The sequence below is a fragment of the Lolium rigidum genome, chromosome 5, assembly GCF_022539505.1.
Source record: "Lolium rigidum isolate FL_2022 chromosome 5, APGP_CSIRO_Lrig_0.1, whole genome shotgun sequence".
Classification (NCBI taxonomy): domain Eukaryota; kingdom Viridiplantae; phylum Streptophyta; class Magnoliopsida; order Poales; family Poaceae; genus Lolium; species Lolium rigidum.
Genome location: NC_061512.1, coordinates 198,302,060 through 198,314,071, shown reverse-complemented (window position 1 = coordinate 198,314,071; position 12,012 = coordinate 198,302,060).

Genomic DNA, 12,012 nt, shown 5'->3' with positions numbered 1-12,012 from the left:
AAGGCAAGCGAGAAACTCGCCAATATCTTCAGCGACATATCCTTTGAGTCATCCGCGGACTCCTATATAAGCGATGACTTAAGCGACACCGACAGCTTCGACTTCATCGACAAGTCCATCTCTATTGGAAAGGTCTTCTCCAATCTTTATGATGGTGTCACCAAACCAAGCAAACTTCAGAACTCAAAATATCATCAGATCTGCGCCATCGGAGAAGCAAGTCGCGATCAGGAGGAAACATCAGAGGCTTTCGACGACTTGGGAAATCCATATGTCGATCCTTCTGACCTAAGGAGAGGTTTGGGCACTAAATATGCCGGGCCTACACCACGTGTTAGAGTTCAACTTCCACAAGCAGCATGGGATAGAGCGGCAAGAGCTATGGATGGTTCTGAACCAATGGAGACAACAGCCACGGTCGAAGAATTACAGGCTTACCAATATAGGCTCGCCCGAGCTGGAAGAGAACTGGAAAAACAGACAGCTGCTCTGAACAGAAGAAAGGAGGCAGCTTCCGCGTCAAGCAGGCGAAGAGCGGAGTTAAGTCGACAATCAGGAACTTCGGGAGATAGTCACAGAGAAGCTCGGAGGAGAGCAAGATCTCGGCTGCAAAATATACCGGAGGCTGAAAGAGAGACTTTAATTCAAAACCTCGATATGTCTTTTATGTCAATCGACATAAGGGGGAATATCATCCCGAAAACACCAGAAGAAGGATACATGGCAACGCAAGCTTTCATCTTAGCGTCCAGACCACCTCCCGGAGATCCAAGAGAAGCGTTGTATAACATGGCCATGGCAGGATGTGGAGCCATGGGTGCAGCGTTCGCGGACACACCTCCCGAAGGAACTGCAAGACAAAATAGCCCGAGACCTACTGCAGCAGTGCAAGATCCACCAAGAGCAAGTGGAGTCAGAGATACGGCGACTCAGGCCAGGGTAGATAGAGCGCGACAAGATAGAAGAGAACATCGGCGTTCACCAGAACTTGCGCCAAGGTACGCCAAGCAAAATCATACCCCAGCGTCCGGTTTAAAAACCATACCGCTAACTTGGCCGTTTGCTGTTTGGTGCCTCAACATGGTTGGCCCATTCAAAACTGCAAGGGGAAATATGACCCACATCTTGGTTATGGTGGATAAATTCACCAAATGGCTAGAAGTAAAACCCATTGCAAAATGTGATGGGCGCACAGCGGTAAAGTTCTTAAAAGATGTTATCTTGCGGTATGGCTACCCACATAGCATTATCACTGACAATGGAACAAACTTTCCTCAAGGTGAGTTCAAAAGATTTTGTGAGGATAACAATATCCGGTTGGATTTGTGCTCAGTGGCACACCCACAGGGCAATGGCCAAGTTGAAAGAACAAACGCTTTGGTACTTTCCAGTATCAAACCAAGACTCATTGAGGCGGTGGAAAAGTCACCGGGGTGTTGGCTCGATGAGCTACCATCAGTGCTGTGGAGCATAAGAACAACTCCAAACCGGTCTACCGGATACACTCCATTCTTTATGGTTTATGGAGCAGAAGCGGTCATACCAACCGATATTCTCCATGACTCACCAAGGGTGCAGCTCTATACCGAACAAGAGGTAAAAGAGTCCAGAGAAAACGATGTGGACTTGCTAGAAGAAGCAAGAGAATTGGCATTGGCAAGAACAGCCATTTACCAGCAAAACCTCATACGCTATCACAGCCGGAAGGTTAACCCGAGGGTGTTCCGGGAAGGAGATCTGGTGCTACGCCTAGTGCAGCGCACTGAAGGCCGGCATAAGCTTTCACCCCCATGGGAGGGACCTTTCATTGTGAGCAAAGCTCTCCACAATGATGCCTATTACCTGATCGATGCACAGGAATGGAAAAAAGGAAAGGCGGACAGATCCGGAGAGGAGACCAAGCGTCCGTGGAACGTAGCTCTGTTCCGTCCTTTCTACTCTTGAAGTCGTGGTGTAAGAAGTTCCTTTTTTGTACCTTATTTGCTATGAATAAAAGATGTCGGGACCTCGAATGAGTCTCGGGGACTACCCCTACTAGAGTTGCATGCAACATGTCTATTTTTTCAGTATACCGGTTGCTTGTTGAACATTTTTTCTTTCCGGTTTAGTAACGTGCTAAACCTACCGGAGTCTTCGACTCTGCTGCTGTCCGCAACCCGGCTTCATGGCAAGCAAGATAAACCGGTAGGAATTAAGCACGTGAACTGCGAAAAGAGAGAGTGGGAACGAACAATCCGGAAAAATTTAACTAACCCTGGCTATGCCGGTTTTTTGCAAAAATTTCGAGTTATTTCTAAGTTCAAGAAAGTGCTTGCTTGGTAAAAGAACTTTGTGCTCATACGCCAAAACGCCCAGAGAAGGTAGGCAGAGCCAAAGCAAAAGAGCCAAGTGTGCATTGGATTGGATGCGGAAACAATTCCGGAATCTTCGCAGTGCAAGATAAAATCAGAACGATAAGCAAGATGCTAAGTTAATAGACAAACACAACTTAATAGGCTACCGGTAAAACATACCGGCAGACAAACATGATACCATAGCCAAAAGAGCAGCTAAGTTTTATGTTACATCATAGACCCCGGCATACCGGGGTAGAATTTAACAAGCATTGTTTTGAGATAAGCAGGGGCAGGCAAACATATCACAACAAGTACTTAGGCAGCAGGGGCTTCAGGAGGAGCGGCACCGGCCTCTGGAGCTTCCGGGGGCGCATCGCCCGCTCCGGCATCTTCATCTTCCTCATCTTCTCCTTCTTCGTCGTCGCTGAGGTAGTCCTTGACGTCGGGAGGAGGAGGGATGAAGGTGCGGACCGAGGCGTACTCAGCAATCCGGTAGGCTCGATCCTGCCGCTTCGCGGTGAGGACCGGATCCATATCGGTTGGAGCGTTCTCGCGTACGCCAAGGAGGTCATCCAGATCCAAGTCCTCGTACCAGGAGCAGGCGACGCGTAGCGCCGCATCCGCTCCGGCACGGGCCGCAGTCCCGGATTCGCCGGCCGGCACCCTTCAAGCATTCAGAGGTAAGCGTGAGGTTTGCCGGCACCTCCTCCCCAGGCCAGAGCACCTTGAAGAGGTGGATCGCCACATCGGGCAGATCCGCGAGGTTCCGGTCCACCGCACGCATGTGGGAGACCCGCGCAGAGAGGGCGACCAGGTGGTCATAGGGATCCCATGGAGCCTCCAGGTTCTGGTACTTCTGCTGGATCCGGCGCTCGGCCACCTTCTTCTGCGCGTGCAGCTGAGAATCCGGAAAGAGCCATGCGAGGCAAAGAAAGAAAAGATAAGAACATGTTACCGGAAAGGACAAGCTTATAAGCAAAACCGGAAAAGAAAGAAGACAACTTACGGAGGGCAAGCGCGTCGGTTTGCATGACCAATTGGTCATACTCCTTCTGTTCTCCCTCCAAGCGCGCGGCTTGATCCTCGGCTGCTTTCCGCGCCTTGGCTCCCTCCTCAAGCTCCGCCCGCAGCACCACGGTGGAGTTGTTGTCATCCTCAAGAGCTTCGTTTAGCTTGGCCTCAGCGGCAGCTTGGGCGGCCTTCATCGCCGCATTATGCTTGAGCCCGAGCTGGATCAGTTGGTCCTTCAGCCCCTTGGAGTAAACCTCCTGGGCGTCCAAAGCCTTGCGATGCTCCTTGTTGAGCTGCTCCTTTTCACCTAGAGCCCGGAAAGAAAGTGTTAACAAAGTTGCAGCTGGTAAAATGAAGAAGAAACAAGTTAACCGGAAAAGAAGGAGCAGTACCTTGGAGTGCGACGATCTAAGTCTTGAGGGCTTCAATGGAAGCTTCCGGGATAGCTGTTGTACAAAAAGATTGGTAAGTACTAAGAAAGAAAACCTCCCGGTAAGAAGATGCCGGAGGTACAGAAACTCACCTTGGCACTTGTTGTGCGCTTCAGCAAGGTCTCGGTGCTCCCAGAGAAGCTCCTCAAGAGGTGCCTCCGGGCGTCGGCCGTGCTCTGTTCAAGAAGAAAGGTTAGAAAAAAGAAGCCGGTTTCTCCATGCTTCTACCTAAGTTTCGCGCTAAGAGCTGCGCTCTTAACCCGAAACTCGGGGACTGGCTATGCCGGTTTTCTGAAGTTTCTACTTGAGCTTCGCGCTAAGACCTATGCTCTTAACCCGAAGCTCGGGGACTGGCTATGCCGGTTTTTCGAAGTTTTTACCTAAGTTTCGCGCTAAGAGCTATGCTCTCAACACGAAACTCGGGGACTGGGAAGATAGACAAGATCCGGAAAGAAAGAAACCGGCAAGGATTGAAAGATTGAAAAGAGGTTGGTGAAACTTACCACCAGGTTGTTGGTGGCATCGTGCCACGCATTATCCAGCTCCTTCACCGCGCGCCATAGCCGCATGAAGTGCTCCTCTGTGCACCGAGGGCCGGAGGGGTCCAGCGCCGGAAGCCGGTCCTTCCCCAGGCCGCGTGTAGCTGCGGATATATCCGCAGCATTCCACTTCTGAGCGTAGGGAAGCAAGTGCCCCAACTCGCGACCTTCGCGCTTCAGCTCGATGATCCGGCCCAAGACGCCGGAAGGTTTTTCTCCGGCCGCAGCAGCGGCGGGGCCAACGTGCAGCACCAGCGACTGCGGACCGGCAGGTGAAGTGCCGGAAGCCATGGCCTCCCCCTTGGAAGCCCCCGGCTTGAGGAACTTGGCGATCTTGAGGACTTCCGGCGGCGGTGTTGGAGTGGCCCCGCTCTGCTCGGCGTTCGGGGCTCTCGGCGGAGGCATGGGCGAGGTCTTGGCAGGCGAAGCTGTGTCCTGCCCAAGGGTAGAACTTGCCGGCGCAGAAGAGTCCGGCGCGGCCTTGGAGGGGGAAGAGTGCGAACTCTTCTTCTTCTTTTTCTTCGGGGCGGAAGGAACCAGAGGTTCCGCCCGCCCGGCAGTTTCTGTATCGGCGCCGATGTTGCTGGCGCCGGTATCTTGATTCTCTGGAGGGGAGTTGAGGTCCTCCTCCGCGCGGTGTTCAGGAGGTGTAGGGGCCGCGCGCCCCGCACTTGAGGTGCCTCCCAGAGGGGAGGCAGAAGGGTTGCCGGTACCGGATGGTGCCGGGCTTGAGTAAGGAGGAGGAGTTGGGGTCCTTGCGGTTCCCTCGGGGGTCTCCGGCTTCGTGCCGCTGGCGCTCTTGGAGAGCTTAAGCGCAGGGCTGAGCAAGAAAGAGAGAAAAGATCAAAAAGAGAGCAAGAAGAAGAAAGAATTTGCAAAACTAAGCAAACAGAAAGACAAAAGACTTACCCGGAAGCAACAGGCATCTGCTTTCCCTTGTAGCGCCTCTTGCCAGCTTCTTTCCCCGCAAGGACTTCCGTCCGGAAGCGTTTGGCGGGAGGAGCTTGGCTTGAGCCGGCATCGGGTGCCGGGGCCTTGTTCTTCTTGCCCTGGGGAACGAGCTTCTCCAGAAACTCGTTGCCAACCTCAGCCTCCAGAGGAACCACGCGCTCGTGAACCTGTGGGTTGGGGCCAGTTGATGGAGCATCTACAGAGGAGAAATAAACAGCAAAGCATAAGAGAGCAAAAAAGGAAGCTACCTCAAGCACAGTGAGATCGTCACCAGAACCGCCGGGAGCTTCAGTCGAGAGGTTACCGGGGCGCGAGGTATGGATGCGGCCCATCTTCAGGTCCATCCAATGGATAAAAGGATCCGGGTCGACCTTGTCCAGAGGACGCTTCCGGGAGGGCCCTCGTCGATCCGATTCGATGCGGGGGAAGCGGTCTTTGGCCTGAAAACAAATGGAAAGTCAGTTAGCCACAACGTAAAAGTTACCGGTACAACAGTCTGGGTTGCAATCCCTTACTTCGTCAGTTGGAGGGTTGGTGGAGCTGAGAGGCAGGAAGCCCCACTCCCAGTCATCCGGCATGTCGGTCTGGCAGATTTGCTTAGCCTTGAGGACTATGTCCTCTTTGCTTAGAGGGAGGCCGGTGATCTTGGTAGGATCGCCAGGACCGTACATCTCGCTCATCTTATGAGCCCGGCGCTTAAGGGGAAGCACCCGGCGAGAGATGAACGTGCGGGTTATGTCGTCAGAGCAGATATTTGTCTCGTTCATAAGCTTCCCCATGAAGCGTACAACCCGGTTCGTTTCAATGTGATTCGTCCCTGGATTGAAGCCCCAGTTGACCTTGGTGGGCGGCGCCGGATTGAAAGCCGGCAGGTTGATAAGATCCGCGGCGACGTCGTTCTTCACGTAGAAGAAAGTCGATTGCCATAACTGGCAGGATTCAAGGACGGTGAATTTAAAAAAGGGGCTCCCTTGGCGGGAGCCGATGATACAAGACCCGCATTGTACGGGAGGTTTGGGCTTAGGAATGTCCTTGCCCTGGACGGAGTTTATCCAGAGAGAGAAGAAGCGAGCGAAAGTCTCGCGAGTGGGGCGGATGCCGATGTAGGCCTCCATGAAAGTAGCATAAAAAGAAAGGTAAAAAACGGCGTTGCCGGGAAGATGGTGAGGCTGGAGTTGATAGAAATCAAGAACTTGGCGAAAGAAATCAGAGGCGGGAAGGCCGAAGCCACGCTCGAAGTGCGCGAGGAAGACTACAAACTCACCGGGTTTGAGTACCGGTTCGATCTCATTGCCAGGAAGCCGGCAGGAGACTCCCTCCGGTATCCTCCTAGACCGGTAAAGCCAGTCGATCTCATGTTGTGTCACGTCGGAACCTTTCCAGGCTCCGCGTGTGATACCGGATAGATCTTTTCCAGGGGCCTGGCTGGAGCTGCCGGCCTCTTGGTCTTTGCCGGATTCGGCTTCCATCCGGGCAAGATCTGCTGTGAGACCGTCGGATGCTTCGCTCCGATGGCTACTGGAGGGTGACTCGGAAAAGGACTCTTCACTAGACATAAGAATCTACCCGAAAAACCGATTCCCCAAGATCTACCCTTGCTCGAAGATCTACGAGTAAGAGAAAAAGCAAAAGAAAATAGGAAGTAAATACCCTACCGGCCCAAGATCTGAACAGCAAAGAAAAGAGATGTAAATGCGAATCGAGCCTAACCTGAAGCGGCGGAGACGCTTGGGGAGAAGGTCGCCGGAGCGGCGGCAAGCTCGTGAAGGTCGACGGAGGCTGGCGACGGAGAGGGGTGAAAACTGCCGAAGAAAGCTCGGAGCAGCGGCGGCGAAGAAGCACCGGTGGATCTCTCCGCGGCGAAGATCTTCGGCGCAGCAAGAGCGACGGCGCAAGTTCGTCGGGAGCAGGGCTCTGGCGGCGACCGACGGCGACGAGATTGCACGAGGCGAGGAGCTCGAAGCACTGGGAAGTAGGCGAATGCGGGGAAAGAGATGAAGTGGAACCGCACTCCCTCTTTATAGGAAGAAGAGATAATGGGCCAGCAACCGCTGGGCCGCCACGTGGCGCGAGGATACACGCGCAGAAAATAACATGCCATAGGGAGGCCGCACGGATCCGGAACGGCAGACGGGATCCGGTGTGGTGCCATAAGTGCTGGCGCAGAAGCCGAAGGGAAGTGACCCCTGACACTGGTGCGTCAGGCACAGTGCGCATGTCACTGACAGGCACTGTACCCGAGAAATTCTCGACTTCACCGAGGAGGGAGTTAATGTCTAAGATACCGGAGGATAAGATACCGGAGAATACCTTGCGAAGGAAGAAGATGTGAGTCCGGCAAAGATGCCGGAAGATCTAAAAACTGACCAGCGGAAAGATTAAACCGGTACCTTAAGTTATGGGAACCTGGCATGGTCTGTTGGATAGAATCCACCGGACTATACCAGCTTCGGGGACTAATGTTGGGGGGATGACCCCCGGTATGCCAAAGGCATGCCAAACCGGATGGTTTGAGCCATCAAGATACCGGTTTAATATTTATACCGGAGCACAAAGTTAAGAGTTTGGCTAAGTAAAGCTAAGCCGGTATCCCCAAGAGGGGTATACCGGAACCAGGTAAAGAAGACACCGGGCTACCGGTAAGAAGTGCATTGTAGCACGTCGGCAGGACTGGTCAAAGATTCTCTCCAGAGCTAGAGGACAAAGATGAGCTAAGCAAAGTAGCTTTAAACGAAGCCGTGACGATAAAGAAGAGGGTGACGCTGAAAGAAGCCGGAGGACGTCAGCCTCCCTGATTAAAGAAGACCCCGGTGTCATCTATGATTAAAGTAACTTTGTAAAGTAGTTTGTCCAGTCAAAGATGCCATTAGGGTTTCTTCCTCTGTAAGCCACCCTCTGCCCTATAAAAGGAGAGGGGGCATACCCGTACACGGGACGATCGATCTAGAGGGAGAGAACCTTGTATGCACAAACTTGTATCTTGTCGAAATCAATGAAGAAAGAGATCTAGAGCAGAGTTCTTCCTTGTGTGTTTCTTCTCCTACCTTTGCCTTTGGCTGAGTTCTTGAGGAAAGCATCCGGAAGTTCATCCAATCTAATCAAAAACCCTCCCCCGAATCCTCTTGCGCCCATTCGGCCCCAACTTAAGTCATCCTATGGCATCTGTCTGTTCACCACGACAACACCACTAGTGAAAGTATGATCCCTAGGCCTTGTTTCCAAATACTGCAAACATCGCTTGTTTACTGTTTTACTGCATCTTTACTTCCTGCAATATTACCACCATCTATACCACTTGTATTTCACTATCTCTTCGCCGAACTAGTGCACCTATACATCTGACAAGTGTATTAGGTGTGTTGAGGACACAAGAGACTTCTTGTATCTTAATTGCAGGGTTGCTTGAGAGGGATATCTTTGACCTCTACCTCCCTGAGTTCGATAAACCTTGGGTGATTCACTTAAGGGAAACTTGTTGTTGTTCTACAAACCTCTGCTCTTGGAGGCCCAACACTGTCTACAGGAATAGAAGCGTGCATAGACATCAGCGGTCAAGCGCATTCTACGCTATGTGCAGTCTACTCTGTCACATGGTCTCTTATTGCGCCCCTACTCCACTACTGTTGCTCCTCTCTTTTCTGCATTCTCTGATGCAGACTGGGCGGGTGATGTTGATGACCGCCGATCCACGGGGGGTTTTGCCATATTCTATGGAGGAAATCTCATATCATGGAGTGCTAGAAAGCAAGCTACTCTTTCTCGGTCCAGTACAGAGTCTGAGTACAAGGCACTTGCTAATGCTACTGCTGAAGTTATTTGGGTACAAGCTCTTCTTGGTGAACTTGGAGTGATACAGAAAAATCCACCAATATTGTGGTGTGATAATATTGGAGCCACATATCTTTCATGCAATCCAGTCTTTCATGCACGTACCAAACACATTGAAGTTGATTTTCATTTTGTGCGAGAAAGGGTTGCTCAGAAGAAGCTCCAAATCAGGTTTATTTCCTCCAAGGATCAGCTAGCTGACATATTCACCAAGCCCTTACCGTTGCCACTATTTGAAGCTTGTAATCCAACGTCTTCATCATCATCACCACGATCAAGGGAGAGTAGTGCACCTCTGAACTACGGGTTTGTGACAGTAGCTTTGTCTATTTCTCTCATGTTCTTCATAGTTTTTAGTGTCATATGAGCTACCTCACATGATTATGGCCATATTTGTAATACTTATGTAGTGGATCCTTATTCTATGATATTGTGCTATGAGATTTGATCGCATTATGTGTAAGATGTATTGATAGATGTATATTATGTACCCCATTCTTGAGTATTTGTTCTGATCCAACATCCATGCAAGAGCGTGTGTGGGGTGATGTGTGTGTTAGATGTAGTAGCATGGTTTTAGTGATTGAATAGTGACAACAAATTCATAATCTATTATGATTTTGCCTTTTCTTTTGCTACCTCACTAGGGATAAAAGTGAATTCATGTGCTATGTTCGTCACGTGACAAAAGTGGTGATCTTGTTTGGTCAAGGTAGCATATTTGATATTCAAACACCATATCAAAGTACTTAAAGCTATACTCTGTTAATTCTTAATTCAAGATTGCATGAAGTTTTCTCTTTCTTGTGGAGTATAAGAGAGATGTGTTGCATCATCTCTATGTTAGGACGTGATGCTCATATGAATGTGTATCTTACTCATGTTATTGTTCTGCATCCTCCTATCTCATTAATGAATTACTATTTGTCCACTACAACTTAAAAGAGTGAATAGTCAAGTGAACCCATGAATCCCGGTCCATTTTTTATCATAAGAAACACTTTTATATTGATTTTATCTTGTTTTCTACTTGCAACACCATTTTAATTCGAAAATACAAAAATACTTAATTTTCTTATTTGCATCCAAAACACCAAAAATAATCAACCCCTTTACAATTTTTACTTAGTTACTTCATTTCATTTATTTTTACTCGTTTTATTTTTACTTGTGTTTATTTACTTACGTAAAACCTTGTGATTGACAACCACACGGTGGAGTTGGAGACACAAGGCTTTTATTTTACTTGCAGGATTGCTACAAAAAGAGAGAAGAGAATACTCGTTGTCCAGTTCCTCGAGAGTTCGATTTAAACCCTCGAGTCACCCTTGTGGAAAAAATACTCTGCTGACACAACACTCTGCACTTGAATTCCAACGTCATCAATTAGGCTCACCCAAAGAATGCCGAGTTCCTGAACAAGTCAATTACAAACTACTCGCAGATGCAGCAGATATTTGCCTTCGACCTTTCCAAATGCAAGCACGCCATGGGCTCTACTGAGCCTCTGGGAACACCTACATTATATGACCCTGACACTCAGGACTCTAATACGGTTGTGCTTGACGACGACAACCATGTCTCTCCTGGTGTTGGCGCTAGCGCTGCTCCTCGTCTCGGAGCCGCAGCTGATGCTGAGAAGAAGAGGAAGAGGTTTGTCTTTGGTGAGGAGAATGTTGGCAACATGACCATCATCACAGAAGTTGTGAAAGTGGTGGTGCGAGGCCATCACCAATGATGCCCTTCCCGACGTCCACCATGCCCTCTACTCCGCCATCATGGATGCCTCGCCTACCTTCAGCACAGAGGCGAAGATGGTGGCTCTAAGCCACCTCTTCGGCAACAGGGCTCGGGACAATAGGTTTGTCCAGATGGCCGAGGATCACAGGGAGCTCTGGCTTAGGACCTTCCTATGCAAGAACTACTATGTCTAGTGCTCCCTTCTGCTGGGGTGATGGTGATAAATGCATGGAAGACGACACCGATGTTGGTTGTACATTTTGAAGTAGTTAGGAGTTGATGAACAATTATGCCAGGGCATGTACATTATGTGAGGTGGTATATACTAACCCTCACATGATGCTAAAAACTTGCGGGGTGCTGTGGGTGGTATGATTTCACCCTCTTTTGATGTGGTCGTAGGATGACACCATATTTGCTAGTGTGCTCGTTAATATGAGCACGCTAGCTGGTAGATTAAACTTATGTGATGCTTTTACCTATATGATCATGCATGCTTACATTGCTTACATTATGTTCTGCACTTGTCTTGCAATTCTATGTTCCTTGATATGTTTCTAATGCTCTGTGTTGGTAGAAGTTCAACTGGAATGTGGTGTACTATGGGAGAGTGCTAGGAGTTTACAGTTCGTGGAAGGAGGATGTGCCTCTTGTGAATGGATATGAGAACAACCTCCATAAAAGGTACAAGACAAGGGAAAAGGCAGAAGAAGCTTACTCCCGGTTCTTATCGCAGAAGTCAGGCTACTATGTGCCTCCGCAGGTCGAGGTTCAGGAAGCTCCACCAAAGATTGCAGGCTAGGATGAAGGTAGCAGTCTAAAGAACTTGATCATCGTCGTCCTTGTGATCTGGATCATGTACCCTAAACCTTGGACTCGTCGAAGGTGACCGTATTGGTTCTTATGCAAGCTGCCAAATATTGTGTGTTGCATCAACGGAGCTGAGAAACATATTTTGTGGCCTACCAACCAGTTCGGCCTTTACTTCTTCACTCATGCAGCTAGTAACATTGTTGGGATCCAAAGGTAGTGCACAATCAGACCTTATATGCTAGGCAGCTGCACCTTCGGAATGACGGCCATTTCCGCACCTCCCGAATCTGCGCATCCTTTGGTTGTCATCAACCAGAATCTGCCCCAAGTCTCTGGCCGGTGATGTCGATTTTCAGCCTAGAC